Source organism: Petaurus breviceps, unplaced genomic scaffold (assembly GCF_028583685.1).
Source record: "Petaurus breviceps papuanus isolate PSGF00001 unplaced genomic scaffold, PetGlider_PUasm1.0 339, whole genome shotgun sequence".
Lineage (NCBI taxonomy): Eukaryota > Metazoa > Chordata > Mammalia > Diprotodontia > Petauridae > Petaurus > Petaurus breviceps.
The window spans coordinates 107,616-121,888 of record NW_027186112.1 but is presented as its reverse complement, the minus strand read 5'-3'; the positions used below and the strand labels follow the sequence as shown (position 1 = coordinate 121,888).

At 40.7% G+C, this 14,273-nt stretch overlaps 1 pseudogene; it reads right to left on the bottom strand.

Annotated features, from left to right (window-relative positions):
• The window catches only part of LOC138167944 (zinc finger protein 850-like), a 50,851-nt pseudogene that overhangs the window by 19,166 nt on the left and 17,412 nt on the right, over nt 1–14,273 (bottom strand).

Sequence of the window (14,273 nt, the reverse complement as noted above, 5' to 3'; positions counted from 1 at the left end):
GATTTGTCTTAATAGAATAATACTGAGAATGTTTTGCTTGAACCCAAATAATACTGGAAATGATTTGTCTTAATAGAATAATACTGAGAATGTTTTGCTTGAACCCAAATAATACTTGGAATGATTTTTCTTAATAGAATACTACTGAGAAAGTTTTGCTTGAATGAACACAATGCTGATACTGTTACTAGCAATCACATTGTCTATAAAATTATGTCTAACAGAAAGCTCAATGCTGTCTTTTGGTCTGAGAGGCAGTCCCGGCCTGTTAATAAACATTCCTATCAAATTATAATTGGCCTAGCTGTCCTGTTATATCTCAGTGTCCATTACAGGCCTATTACTGACCTATAAGAAATGATGATTATGAAGAATTGAGAGAAGCATGAGAAAACTTATATGGGAAACAATATATACAGTTACAGCAATATAAATGGAAAGAACAAAAAGAAGTGGAATGTTGTATGATTATAACCACCAAGGTTGACTCCAAAGATGAGAAAAAAAATGTACTTTTCCTAAAAAAAAAGAAAGTTAAATTTAATAACTTCTTTTTAAAAGAAAATGCACTCCTTTCTCTGCAGAAGGGGGAAATTGCAGGTGCAAAACAAAAGACTCCATTGATGTTCTGATTTTGTCAAACTGCTTTGGTTTTTATACCTCCTTCATTTCCAAATATATTCCTCCCCTTTCTCCCCCTCCCTCCCCCCAGTCATCTCTTGTAATAAAGATTTTAAGAAAGGAGAAAAAAGCAACTCAGCAAAACTAACCAACATATCAATACTCTGACATAAATGCAGTCTTCTCACTCATTCCCCCATCTCTGAAAAGATATGATGGAGGTACACATTTCCATCCCTTCTTAGGAACAAACTTGGCCATTATAGTGTTGTTTTGGTTTTGTCATTGTTTATATTTTCTTATGCACTGTGTATGTTGTTTTCTTAGTTAAGCCTAACTTATTTATGTCCTCTTATATCTTCCCATACATCTCATTAGTCTTCATTTTCATTGTTTCTTTCCAGTACATTGCGTACCAATTTGTTTAGGCATTCCTTGACTGACAGGTCTTGACTTTGTTTCCAGTTCTTTGCTTCTGCCAAAAATGCTATGAATTTTTTCATGTATATGGGGGCCTTCTTTTTCACAAACTCCTTGAGAAGACTATTATAGATGCCTCCACTTCATTCCACTCATTTAAACTCTGTTAATCTGGCTCTCACCTTATCTTTCAACTGAAACTTCTCTCTCCAGTTATTCATGGTATCACCAAATGTAATGGTCTTTTCTTGATCCTCCTCTTTCTTGACCTCTGCAGCCTCTGATGCTCACTCTAAATCACCCTCTTCTCCAGGTTTTTGTGACATTGCTCTCATTGTTCTCCTGACTGACTGCTCCTTCTCAATTGACTATTAGATCTTCATGGAGGTCACGATCATTAACTTGGTGTCCCATGAGGCTCTATCCTGGGCCTTCTGCTTTTCCCCCTTTACCCTATTTCACTTGATGATTTTTATCAGCTCCCATGGACTCAACTCTCATCTCTCTGCAGGTGATTCTCAAATTTGTCCAGCCTTACCTCCATCTGTACCTCCAGGCTTGTATCTCCAACTGCCTGCTTGCTGGACATCTTGACCTGGATGCTTCATGGACATCTTTAACTCAACAAGCCCAAAACAGAACTCACTTCCCTGCAGCCCCAACCCTTCTCTGTTACTGTTGGTACCATCATCCTCCCAGTCACTCATTGCAACCTAGGGGTCATTCTTGACTCCTTGCTCTCTCTCCATATATAATCAATTGCCAAGACCTGTCAATTACACATTTGAAACTTCTCACAGGCCCTCTTCTCTTCTCTAACATGACTACTACCCATGTGCAGACCCTCATCACCTCATGCCTGGACTACTGCAGTAATCTTCTGGTTGGTCTCTGGGCCTCGTCTCTTCATTCCAATCAGCTGTCAAAGCGACAAGTATGACCATGACATCCCCCTATTCAGTCAACTCTAGTGGCTCCCTATAGCCTTTAGGATCAAATATGACATCCTGTGTCAGACCTTTAAAGCCCTTCATAATCTCATGGTGGGGTGGATAGAGAGCTGGACCTGGAAGCAGGAAGACTCGAGTTCAAAATCCAGCATCAGACATGTCCTAGCTGTGTGATTTTTGGCAAGTCACTTAACCTGTCTGCTTCAGTTTCCTCAGCTGTAAAATTCAGATAGTAACAGCACCTACTGTAGGGTTGTCCTGAGGATCAAATAACATTGGTAAAATGCTTTAGTACAGTGCCCAACACATAGTAGGTGCTATGTACATTCTGGTTGACTCTCACTTTGACCTAGCAGAGGGGTGTCTGGTTCAAAGGGTATAAACATTTTAGTCACTTTCTTAGCACTATTCCAAACTGCTTTCTACAACCGACTGAATAATTTAATAGTTCTACCAACATCGACTACTCTCATCTCTTGTCCTCTTAACCAATTTGCTAAGTGTAAGAATCCTTTACCATTGTTTTGACTTGCATTTCTCTTATTACTAATTTGGGTACAATCTCACATGCTTGTTAATTTGCAATTTTTTTTGAAAAATTTTACTTTTTTCTGATTTGTTATGAAGGATGGCTCAGTAGGAAGGGAAGATGTATTCGTAAGTGAAAAGGATGTAAAAATAAAACACTTTTTACAAGAGGATTAAAAAAAACCTCTCTTCTCCATAACCTCAAATTGATTAAACAATTATCTTGATCACACTCCCCTTCTCCCCCCCATTTAAAAATTTAATCCATAATTTGTTTTTCATACCAGTCATTTCCGATTACTCCTATTGGGTCACCATAAGGCCCAAGGGACTTTCCCATTTGACCTGCAGCTGAAACCTTCCAGGAATGTTGTCTCTCTATAGCAGCATGGGCTCCCTGAGAGCAGAGACTGTCTTTTGCCTCGACAATTCTCTGAAGCGTTTTGCATCTAGTAAGCACTTAATAAATGCTTTATTTATTCATACTCCTACTTCAACCTCCTCACTTCCATTAAAACCTTCCTTGTAACAAAGAAAACAGGTAAAATCTACTGAAATAGCTCCCAAGTCTGAGAGACTACTTAGTATTACCCATCTATAAAGCTCTTCCTCCACCTAGAGAAAGAAATTACGGTTCATTACTTGTCTTTCAGAACAAAGAACGATCATTGCTCAGTGGCCTTTTAATGTTATTTCCTTCCATATTTTAAGTCATAGCTTTGACTCTCCAAATATGTTTATGTCTGGGCTTCCACAAATGTGAGCAACAAGATCCCCAGTTCTACAAGTACTAAAGGAAAGAAAATTCATACTGGGTAAAAGAGCTTTTACTTTATCTGACAGAAAATACACGTGGTTACAAAGGTCTCAGGAGCCCATAAACAGATACAGATAAATCTTAAAGAACTGTTACCTCTAAGCTCCCTTAGAAGTTTACAAACTTGACATCCTGACCTTTCGGTGGAATCCCTCTTTTTCCACATCTTACACAGTGCCCCTTCAGGTTTGTAGGAGCAATCTGTTTAGATTCCCCCCTTGGAAGGTGAACAAACACACTCATTGAACTGCTACTGTCCTAACTATTCACAGTCATAGCAAGGAGCAAAATTCAGGGTTTTGGTTCCACTTTATTGTAGTTTTAAGTCTCCTACTACTACTCATTATATGGGTAATCCTTTTCTATCCACAAGTACAACACTCAGAAAACCCCCTTCTCTCCCTAGAATGTCAGATCACCAAACTCTCAAACTCGGGGTTACTCTGGAAGCAACTTCCAAAGCTGGTAGTGACCCATAATTCTCCCCTCTACCAGAAACCTAGCTTCTATGATCACACTGGCTAGAAAACTTAGATCCTCCCTCCATAAAAGGAAGCTGGACTTCAGAAATATTGCCGTGAATTTCCCTCTTAGACCCCAGGGGGCAAGCATATATCTGATTCTGCTGTTTCTACAGGAAACCATGATATTCCACCAATTCCCAAGCTGTTGATGTCCACCGAAATAAGAAGTTGCCACCTTTTGGTATGAGGCAGGGATGGTCAACTGGTCCCCGAGATCCCCAAACTCTCAAATTGGACCACTTGGATTCATTGAGCACATTCAGTTCACTATGAGCTCCTTCACCAAGGAACCCTTATCTACTCCTGAAGAGCAGGAGTAGGATTGGGGAGGAGGAGAGCAGAGAAGTTTCCCATCTGTGAAATAAGGGAAGTGGACTCAATCTCTGAGGGTCCTTCAGGTTCTAACAATTTAGACTTGGATTCTCAAGCTATCATTCACACCCATCTTGTTTTCCTTTCCAGAGTTTCTGAGTTGTGGTTAATAAAAGAGCCCTGATTGAGACTACTTGGTTGTTTAATGACTTCCCCTAGTTCTCATCCTTCTCAAAGCTTGTTGTGTTCCTCATGATGTCCAAAAAACAACCTCCCTTTCTTCCTAGAAATTCATGTCACTATATCCATCCATATCACTATTTACTTCAAGTTCTTCTTAGATATGAGAATGCCAAGTAATGGGGAAACAGTCACACATTTCAATACAATTAACCTACAAACATTTCTTGATGAAAAAAACACTAGCACTTTATATGGAGTGCTAAGCCAGGAACAACTCAATAGGAATTACAAAAAAATTACAAAGTATCTGCTCTCTGGCAACTCTTAATATTTTAGAGATTTCTCTAAAGTGGATAATCTATTATACAAAGCTCTCTTTCCTCCTTATTTAATAAATAGGGAGGGTTAAGAGGGGTATCTCTAGTGTGAATTCTCTGGTGTTTGGTAAGCTGGGTCCTCCGGATAAAGGTTTTCCCACACTCATTGCATTCATAGGGTTTCTCCCCTGTATGAATTTTCTGGTGCTGAATAAAGCTTGACCAGCCTCGGAAGGCTTTTCCACATTCTTTACATACATAGGGCTTCTCTCCAGTATGAATTCTCTGATGATTAATAATATCTGAGCTTCGACTGAAAGTTTTCCCACATTCATTACATTCATAAGGTTTCTCACCAGTATGAATCCTCTGATGAGTGATAAAACCTGAACATCTACTGAATGTTTTGCCACATTCCTTACATTCATATGGTTTTTCTCCAGTGTGAATTCGCTCATGTTCAATAAGTAATGAAAACTGATTAAAAGCTCTGCCACATTCACTACATTCATAAGGCTTCTCTCCAGTGTGAATTCTCTTATGACGTATAAGATTCGAACCCTGGCTGAAGGCTTTACCACAATCATTGCATTTATAGGGTTTCTCTCCACTGTGAATTCTCTGATGTCTAACTACATGTGAGCTGTGAATAAAAGCTTTCCCACAGTCACTGCATTCATAAGGTTTTTCTCCAGAATGAATTCTATGATGCTTAATAACATCTGAGCTCTGGCTAAAGGTTTTCCCACATTCCCCACATTCATAGGGTTTTTCTACAGTATGAAATCTTCGATGTTTAATAACATCTGAATAACATTTGAAGCTTTTGTTACATGTATTACATTTATGAAGTTGTCCTGTAGTACTTTGCTGATGTGTATCAAGATTGGAGCTGGCACTGAGGTCTTTTTCCCCTTTAGGAGCTTTCTTGTCAAAAACTGTTCCAATCAAGGAATCTTTCTGTATCTCTATACCTTCCTCGATTTTGCAAGATTCATGACATTCCAATCCCTGTGGGATATCTTTTAGGAATCTGGACATAAGTGGATATGATTCTCTTTCAGGAATTGCCATGGTTTGGAATCTACTCTTCTCAGTTCTGGTCCTACAATCTGAAATAAAGAAACAAACAAACAAATTACACACAAATGGCAACTGATTTATGACAAAAAAAAAAGGCTTGACAAAGGCCATTGGATGAGATGATGATGATGATAATTATAATTCACATTTACATGGCATTTTTGCATTTATAAAACGCTTTCCAATGTAGGCTGAGCAAATATCCTTATTACTATTTTACAGAAAAGGCATAAGGAGTAATTTACCTTAATAAAGTAAGCTAAACAAAGATAAAAAATATATATAACAACGTAAATAGAGAGGAAAAAAAGGGAAGTGAATGTTCCACAAGTTAACACAATGACACAGAAATGTACCTCCCTCCCTCCCTTCTTTGCAGGAGAACTATGGAATAGAATATGTTGTCAGACTCAGGTGAAGTAAATTACTTTGATAAAATGATTTTTCTTCCCCCTTTCATTGTTACAAGGGATATCCCCTTGGGTAGGAGAAGGAAGAGGGAAAGATTTGGAAGTGAAGCTGATGGTAAAATAACCAAAGATATCAATACAGATTTTAGAATATATTGCAACTTGCCATGGCCACTCATCTGGCATCATAGCTGGGATCTGAACCCATGTTTCCTTGTTTGAAGCATACCATTTTTCCTACTATACCATGCAAATCACTATACAAATGAAGGCAGTATTATTATTATTAAAGTAGAATCTACTGTAGTCAGGAAAGACCAGGCCACAGATCCCCAAACAGAGGTGAGAACTATAGTACTTTGTACATGTTAACTGACTGAGGATGCTGCCTGCCTGGACACCCTTCCCACCTTCACTAATGCCCCTAAGCTCACTGACTAAGACAAGGGAGTCGGAATTCTCTTTGCCTCCCACTGCCACTTCCAGGTTCTCCCCTACCTCCACCATTCAGTAACTTCTCCTCGGAGCTACATATAATCCACATCTTCCACCCAATCAAAATTCTGGTAGCTGATGTCTATAGATCTCCAGGCTGTTGTTGCTGTGCTTATCCTTTGTTCTTGAAGAGTACCATGACATCAGGGAGGTGATGACACGACTTGCAGCTGACTCTGATTTAAGGGAGGGAGAGCTGTACAAGGTCACCAGCCTCACTTTCTGTTCCAGTGGCCAGATATTCTTCAGGATGACTGGAGATGGAGGTTACTCCTTCTCAAAGAGTTCAGTTCTTGGCCCAGTTTTTCTCTCCTTCTCAACTCCTGCCCTCATACTAGAAGACTTCAACATACTGACTGTCCCTCAAATACCTTAACCACTCAGGTACTTCCCTGGCTCTACTCCTCCACCCCACTTAGTCACATAGATTTGGTCATACCTCGGATCTTATCATCATCCACAAATGCAACCACTTTCGCTGAGATTGCTCCCTCCAAAGTTACCAATGATCTAATTGCCAAATCCAAGGGCCTTTTCTCAATTCTCATTCTCAATCTTTCCACACCAGTCTCTCAGGCTTGCAAAAGAGTCATCCTTGACTCCCATCTCACCTCCTATATTCAATCTGTTGCCAAAGTCCGTTGATTTCTCTTTTAATACCTCTCAAATACACACCCTTCTTTCCTCTGACACTGCCACCACTCTGATACAGGTCTTCTTCACCTCACACTTGGGCTACTGCAATAACCTGATGGTTGGTCTGCCACAAGTCTCTCCCCACTCCAATTCATCCTCCTAAGTGATTTTACTAAAGTACAGGTCTGACTATGTCACCCCCTACTCAATAAACTCCAGTGGCCCCTATGACCTCCAGGATCAAATACAAAATCTTATTTGGCATCCAAAGCCCTTTATAACTTAGGCTTCCCTTATGCCCTCCATCTTTCCAGTCCTACATTTAATTCCCACGGGACTCTCCAATCCTCTTTGCTTTTCCACAAACAAGACACTTCAGGCTCTGGGCATTATCTCTGGCTGTCCTCTATGCCTAGACTGTTCTCTCTCCTCATCTCTGTCTCCTAGCTTTCCTAAAGTCCCAAGTAAAATCCTCTCTTCCATATGAAGCTCCTCCTAAACCCACTTAATTCTAGAATTTTCCTCCTGTTAATGATTTCCTATCTTGTATACACCTTTTTGGTACATATTTGTTTCCTTATTGCCTTTCCCTTGAGCTTGTGAGCCCCTCCAGGGCAGGGATTGTCTTTTGCCTTTTTGTATCCCCTAGCACTTGGCACAGTGGCACATAGTAGGTGCTTAATAAATGCCAATTGACTGACAGACCTTGGGCAAGCCATTTAACTTCCACAGGCTTCAATTTCTTTATCTATAATATGAAGGAATTGTACTAGATGGTGTCTGAAGTCCCTTCTGAATCTCTTGAGACTGGTGTATTCTGGGTTTCAGTATCCCAAATTCTAGAGGTAGCCAGAGCAGATTATTTCTTAGGATCCTTGAAGCCTGGGATCTCTAAGGGTTTCTCCAGGTAGAAATAAGGCCTTTCCTGGATTTCCTAATCTGCCCTAAAAATACCTTAAGGAATATTAAGCTACTCCTAACATACAGCAATTAGGAAGACAGTTCTACAGGGTTCTAGAATAAGTTCAAGGGCTCAAGAATGATTTGCTGCTTGGTGTTCTGGCATCTGGCACTGAGCCACTCTGTTCGGGATGGATTTGTAAAAAACTGTAATGACAGAAAACTCAGACTCAGTCCTTCATCAGAACTACAGGATAAAAGCTGATGGGCTTTGTATCACAATTACACACAACAAGACAGGGAGCTCCAAATGTAACTAGAACTCCAATAGAGAGAAAGTGGGTCTCAGTTTTCTGCAAAATAGGATAGCTTTGCAGAGGGACACAGCTTCATTTTATAGATGAGGAAGCAGGTCCAGAAAGGATGAATGACTTGTCCAGAGTCAGGATTTGAACCTAGGTCCTCTGACTCTCATTTTCATATTCTTTCCGCTCTGCCAAACTAAAGTGAGAACTGTCCAAGGGCTTGAACGCAGAAAACATTGGAAGGTTTGACTGATCACAAGATAAGTAATAGTTGAACCTCTGCTAACATCTTCTGGGTCCTTCCCCCTTATTCTTTCAGGGATGCCTATATTAGAAGTCTCCAGAATCTTACTTTCATCTTTCTTGATATTTCTGTATCATCTGAACAATCAAATATCCCTCTCCTCAAACTCTCTAGCTTCCATGATATTCATCTTGCTTGACCTCTCTGATCTGAGTAAAGGAGACTCAGTCCCTAAAAGCTTTAACACAACTACCTATTAAAAAAGACCAAGAATTACCTCTAGGAACACATATTGGCCAAAGGCTATACAGGATGGGGGTAGATAGGAAAGTCCCTACTCTGCAGCTGCTGGCAGCTTTTGATGGGATGGGTGGGGACGGGAGGATAGGCGGTGGTCCTTGCCCTAAAGTGGCTTTTGTCCCCCAGAGGGGGACATTTCCCCACTCTCATGAGGTTAACAGGATTACTCTCTGGTGTGAATTCTCTGGTGTTGAATGAGATCAGAACTCATTCTGAAGGTTTTTCCACATTCTGTGCACTCAAAAGGACTTCTGACAAGTGTGAATTCTCTGGTATTAAAAAAAATCTCCTGTGTGAATTCTCTGGTGCTCACTGAAAAATTAATTCTGACTGAAGGCTTTCCCATAGTCTTTATATTCATAAGGTTTCTCCCAACTGAATTCTCTGATGCTGAACAAGGTTTGAGCTCTGGCTGAAGGCTTGATTGCTTTCAGTATTCATTACACTGAAAGGGTTTTTTCACATTTTTGTTTTTTTGCTTTTTGGAGGGCAATTGGGGTTAAGTGACTTGCCCAAGGTTACACGGCTAGTTTTTTTGTGGGGGTGTTAAGTGTCTGAGGCCGGAACCGAACTTGGGTCCTCCTGACTGGCTGGTGGTGCTTTACTAAAAAATATATTAACAACCATTTTTTTTTTTTTTGCTTTTTGGAGAGCAATTGGGGCTAAGTGGCTTGCCCAAGGTCAAACGACTAGTTTTTGTGTTAAGTGTTTGAGGCTGGATTTGAACTCAGGTCCTCCTGACTCCAGGGCCGGTGCTCTATTTACTGCACCACCCAGCTGCCCCTGCACTGAGAAGGTTTTAATCCATTATGAAACCTCAAATAATGGGTAAAGCATGAGCTGTGAATGCTTTCCCACATTTACCACATTTATAGAGTTTCTCTCCAGTGTGAATTCTCCGGTGTTTAACAACATCTGATTTTCTACTAAAGGCTTTCCTACATTCAGAACACCTCTCTCTCTCTCAGTATGCTTTCATGTTTAATGAATAAGATCTGAACCCTGACTAAAAGGTTTCCCACATTCACTGCATTCATAGTTTTTTTTTCCAGAATGAACACTATGATGCATAATAACATTAGAATTGTGCCTCATGTTCATTCAATTCACTGAGCTTCTTGCCTATGTAAATTTTCTGTCATTTATCAGCTTTGGAATGGCACTTGAAACTCTGGTCTTATTCATGGGATTTCTCTTCTCTAGCCCTTTCCTGATATATAAGGTTTGAACACAGACTGAAACTTGTCCCAGTTTCATTACACTCCTGGCCTGAATAACAACCACAGGTTGGGAAACTTCTTAAATCATCATTTTTACAGCTTCCTCCAAACCCACTCTCTGGGGTACATGATATAAGAGTCTTTCCCATATTGCTCCATGGGATTCTACTTCAGCAGCAATATCTTGTTTGGAAGCCATTTCTACATTCTCAGTATCTTTTTCACAATCTGAAAGAAGAAATAGAAAGTGTAAATGCCACTTGTTTAAAAAAGAAAATTTATTTATTTATTTTTTTTTTGCTTTTAAGCAATTGGGGTTAAGTAACTTGCTCAAGGTTACAAGGCCAGTTATTTCTGGGTGTGGTGCTGAGTGTCTGAGCCCGGGATTCGATCTCCAGGTCGTCCCAACACTGGAGCCGGTGCTCTTTACTCGCTGAGCCACCTGGCCGCCCCTAAGCAATTGGGGTTAAGTAACTTGCTCAAGGTTACACGGCCAGGTGTTTCTGGGTGGGTGCTAAGTGTCTGAGCCCGGGATTCGATCTCCAGGTCTTCTCAACACTGGAGCCGATGCTCTTACTTGCTGTGCTACCTGGCTGCCCCTAAAAAAGTAAATTTTAATGAAAGATCTGTGGGTATAATCTGCTAAGCTCCTTGAGGACTGGGACTGCTTCATTTCTCTTTGCCTCTCTATGAGAATTCTGCAATGGTAAAAAAGATCTTAAGTTCGGAAACCCCATAAACCCCAAATATCCACAGAAGAATGTCCAATAAAAGTTCCCAGAGCAAAAGATGGTTTTAAGGCACACAAAGTCTTCAACTATTTATGGACCCACTTATGACATCAACCCACAGTGAGTGATATAGGAACGTGAGGGACCTATTTATCAATCATTTATTTTGATTCTCTAACTGCTGATTGGTTACGATGTGCTTAGTGGATCAATCCATACGAGACAATAAAGGGTATTCCCAAAGTCTTAATGATGCTCCTGCACTAAGACTTTAGGGATATGCTGTACTTTTAAGCAATGCTACTACTCCACAGGCCTTCATTACCACCCTTCTTTTTCTGTTATAGAGCACTCTTTAAAGTCCTCTTCATGCTGTGGAGGTGAGTAAAAACTCTTGAAGGCTATGCCAGTGAAGTGTAGCTCTGGCAAATTTAACCAAGATGGAGAGGCTTCAAGTACAGTGACAAATTTTTCTGTTGTCTGAGGGCCAATTTAGTGCTAAGTGGGATCATCAACAGAAGAATGGCCACCAGGTGATAATGTTAGCTACAGAAACTATCTGCTAAAGATATTAAATCTTCCATCTGACTCAGATCTTGGGAATACCCACACCAATGAAATAATGAATCTATTAAAATGACAAAACATTGGAAGATGTGTACATGAATTTGTCAGTCTCAGTTGAGGTGTTGATTAGTTTTAATGACCTGCTTTTTTTTCCTCTTTAATTTTCCCTCTTTGTTACAAAGGATGGTTCAATGGGTAGCTGAAGGTGGAGTAATATATAAAAAATGAAGGTGATATAAAAACAAAAGATATAAATAACTTATTTTTTAAAAGAAGTGTATGTGTATCAACTCTCTCCAAAAATTATGAGTTCTAGAAGAATTGTAGGGTAAAATGGAGCTAGAAATTACTTCATAGTTCATCTGGTCTAAACCTCTCTAGGCAACAACTTGTGACTCCTTTGTTCTTACTTAATCTCTTCATGTCTCCTCTGGTCTGGCCCAAATCTCATCTAAACTATCTATGCACTAAAATCATAAGTTCCTCTCTGTCAGCTCTAACCTTTATCTATGCACTGAGGTCCCTTCTGTCCGGTCAGCCCTGACAATGGCAGCCCTACTCTTTAAAAGTAAAAGCATGTACCCCTCTCACTCGAAGGTCCCCTAAGGACTCTTGCCTGCTAAGTGTAAAAATAAACTTCAACAACTCTCACTCCAATTAAGCCTGAGACCTTGAATTCTTTCCAGACGCTATTGCAGGTTTTCTGGTCTTAGATAAGATCAGAGTTCCTGCTGAACCTATTGGGAGCTATCCCTCATCAACTCCATTGCACATGCATAGATAGATCCCACAGAAAATGCTAGCAACTTTTATTTCCAAACACTCAAAATGTAGTTCTTCTAAAACAAGTCATCAAACTCTTGTAAACAAAATCATCAGTCACCCTTTATATAGTAAAACAAAACATGACTCATAATGCTCTTGAGCATGGCCTGAACTTCGGCAATCATAATTGGGAAATATTTAATAAAATAATTAAAAATACAACGAAACAGGTAACATTAATATATTGTTTTCTCAACTGATATGTGGTCCATGGGGATCTTTACATATGGTTAGTGGCTCCCATTTCTATTTGAGTCTTATACCACTGACTTTGACATTATGAAGATGGATAACTGAAAGAATGGTGCTGCCTTCATCAGAACTGGGGAAGTTTGATGAAGTACTAGGTTTGGCACATATGTGTCTAGGAGGGAGGGAGAGTAGGTCTTTATCCTACAGGAATAAATTCCATTTTAGACATGCTGAATTTAAAATCCGGGTGGGACATCCAAGAAGAAACGTCCAACAAGCAGCTGACCATGTGAGACACAGAGATAGGGCTTAAAAAATACTATCTAGTTGAATTCCTTTACATCAAGAAGGTAAAAAAGAACAAGAACCCATCTCTACCCTCAGAAAACTCACAGTTTAGTATATATCTATGGGTAATGGCCTGAAGATAGCAGGGATAAGACCTAGATGTAAGGCTATTAGTGTTTCTTTGACTTTTCTCTCATAATCTCTCATGCTCTGTCAGTTAACAAGTCCCATCAACTCTACCTCTTCCAACATCCCTCATGACCATTCCTTCCTCTCTATTCCTTAGTAGGGGCCTTCATTACCACTGGTCTGGACTAATAAAATGGGAACATATGTTTCCACCTTCACTATCCTCTGACCCCCCTCCACCTCACCCATTTATCATACACTGAAAGATCTGCTCACAAACCCTTCAAAGTCTCCCTGTTACCTACTAAGTAATGTGCAAGCTCCTTCACCTAGCATTCAATGCCTCTCCAGGCTCTAGCCACCTTACCTTTCCAGTCTGTCTCTTATTTCCCTGCATGGAATTTATGTTCTGGCCAAATTAGACTGCTTACCTTCTCCACTACAAACCTTACATTTTCCTGCCTTGGTAATAGTTGGCATTTACATAGCACTTTAAGGTTTGTAAAGCCATTTACATGTTATTTCATATGGTCTTCACAACATCAGTGTTATCACCACCTCCACTTTATCCATGCTGATTTCCTAAGGCACAGGAGAGGGCTGGTCTTGAAGCCAAGAGGACCAGGGCTCAAGTCCTTCCTGTACCAGGTACTGGTTGTGGTCACAAGCAAAGTCACTTAGCTTTGCAAGCTCTAGGGAAGGCTTACTTACCTGCATCAGTAGAGGGAGCTTCCTCACCTGGGAGAGCTCTATAAATGAAATGCCAGGTCCAGGCCCTATTCCTATTCCACCTCTCTGTCTAGAAAAACCTTCACTGACCTCCCTTTAGCTGCTCAATTCCCAACCATTCTTTAAAGGTCAATTCAAATGTCACTTCTTCCTAGTGAGGGCCTAGGCTAGAGGCTGGAGGGCCAGCCCTGGAGCCAGGACCATCTGCTTCCCATGCCCAGTAGATGAGGAGTTTTCAATGGCCTCAAGCCAGTTTGTTCTTTAAAACATTCTGATGACTACCACAATGTAACTGGATGTCCTTTGCACTCCCATGTATTTTATATGTGCATTTAAAAGCATTACTTTGGGGTGGCGGGCGGGGGGAGGAATGACTCTGCCGGGAATGGATGTCTGAGCCATCTCCAGGACACGGAGCTTCTCCTATGGCTCCCCGCTGCCCAGTACCACAGGCCTGGGAGCCGGAGGGGGCTCCGGAAGTCTTTTATCATTAGGAACCTGCCCCCCCCCCCCCCCCCCCCCCCCCCCCCCCCCCCCCCCCCCCCCC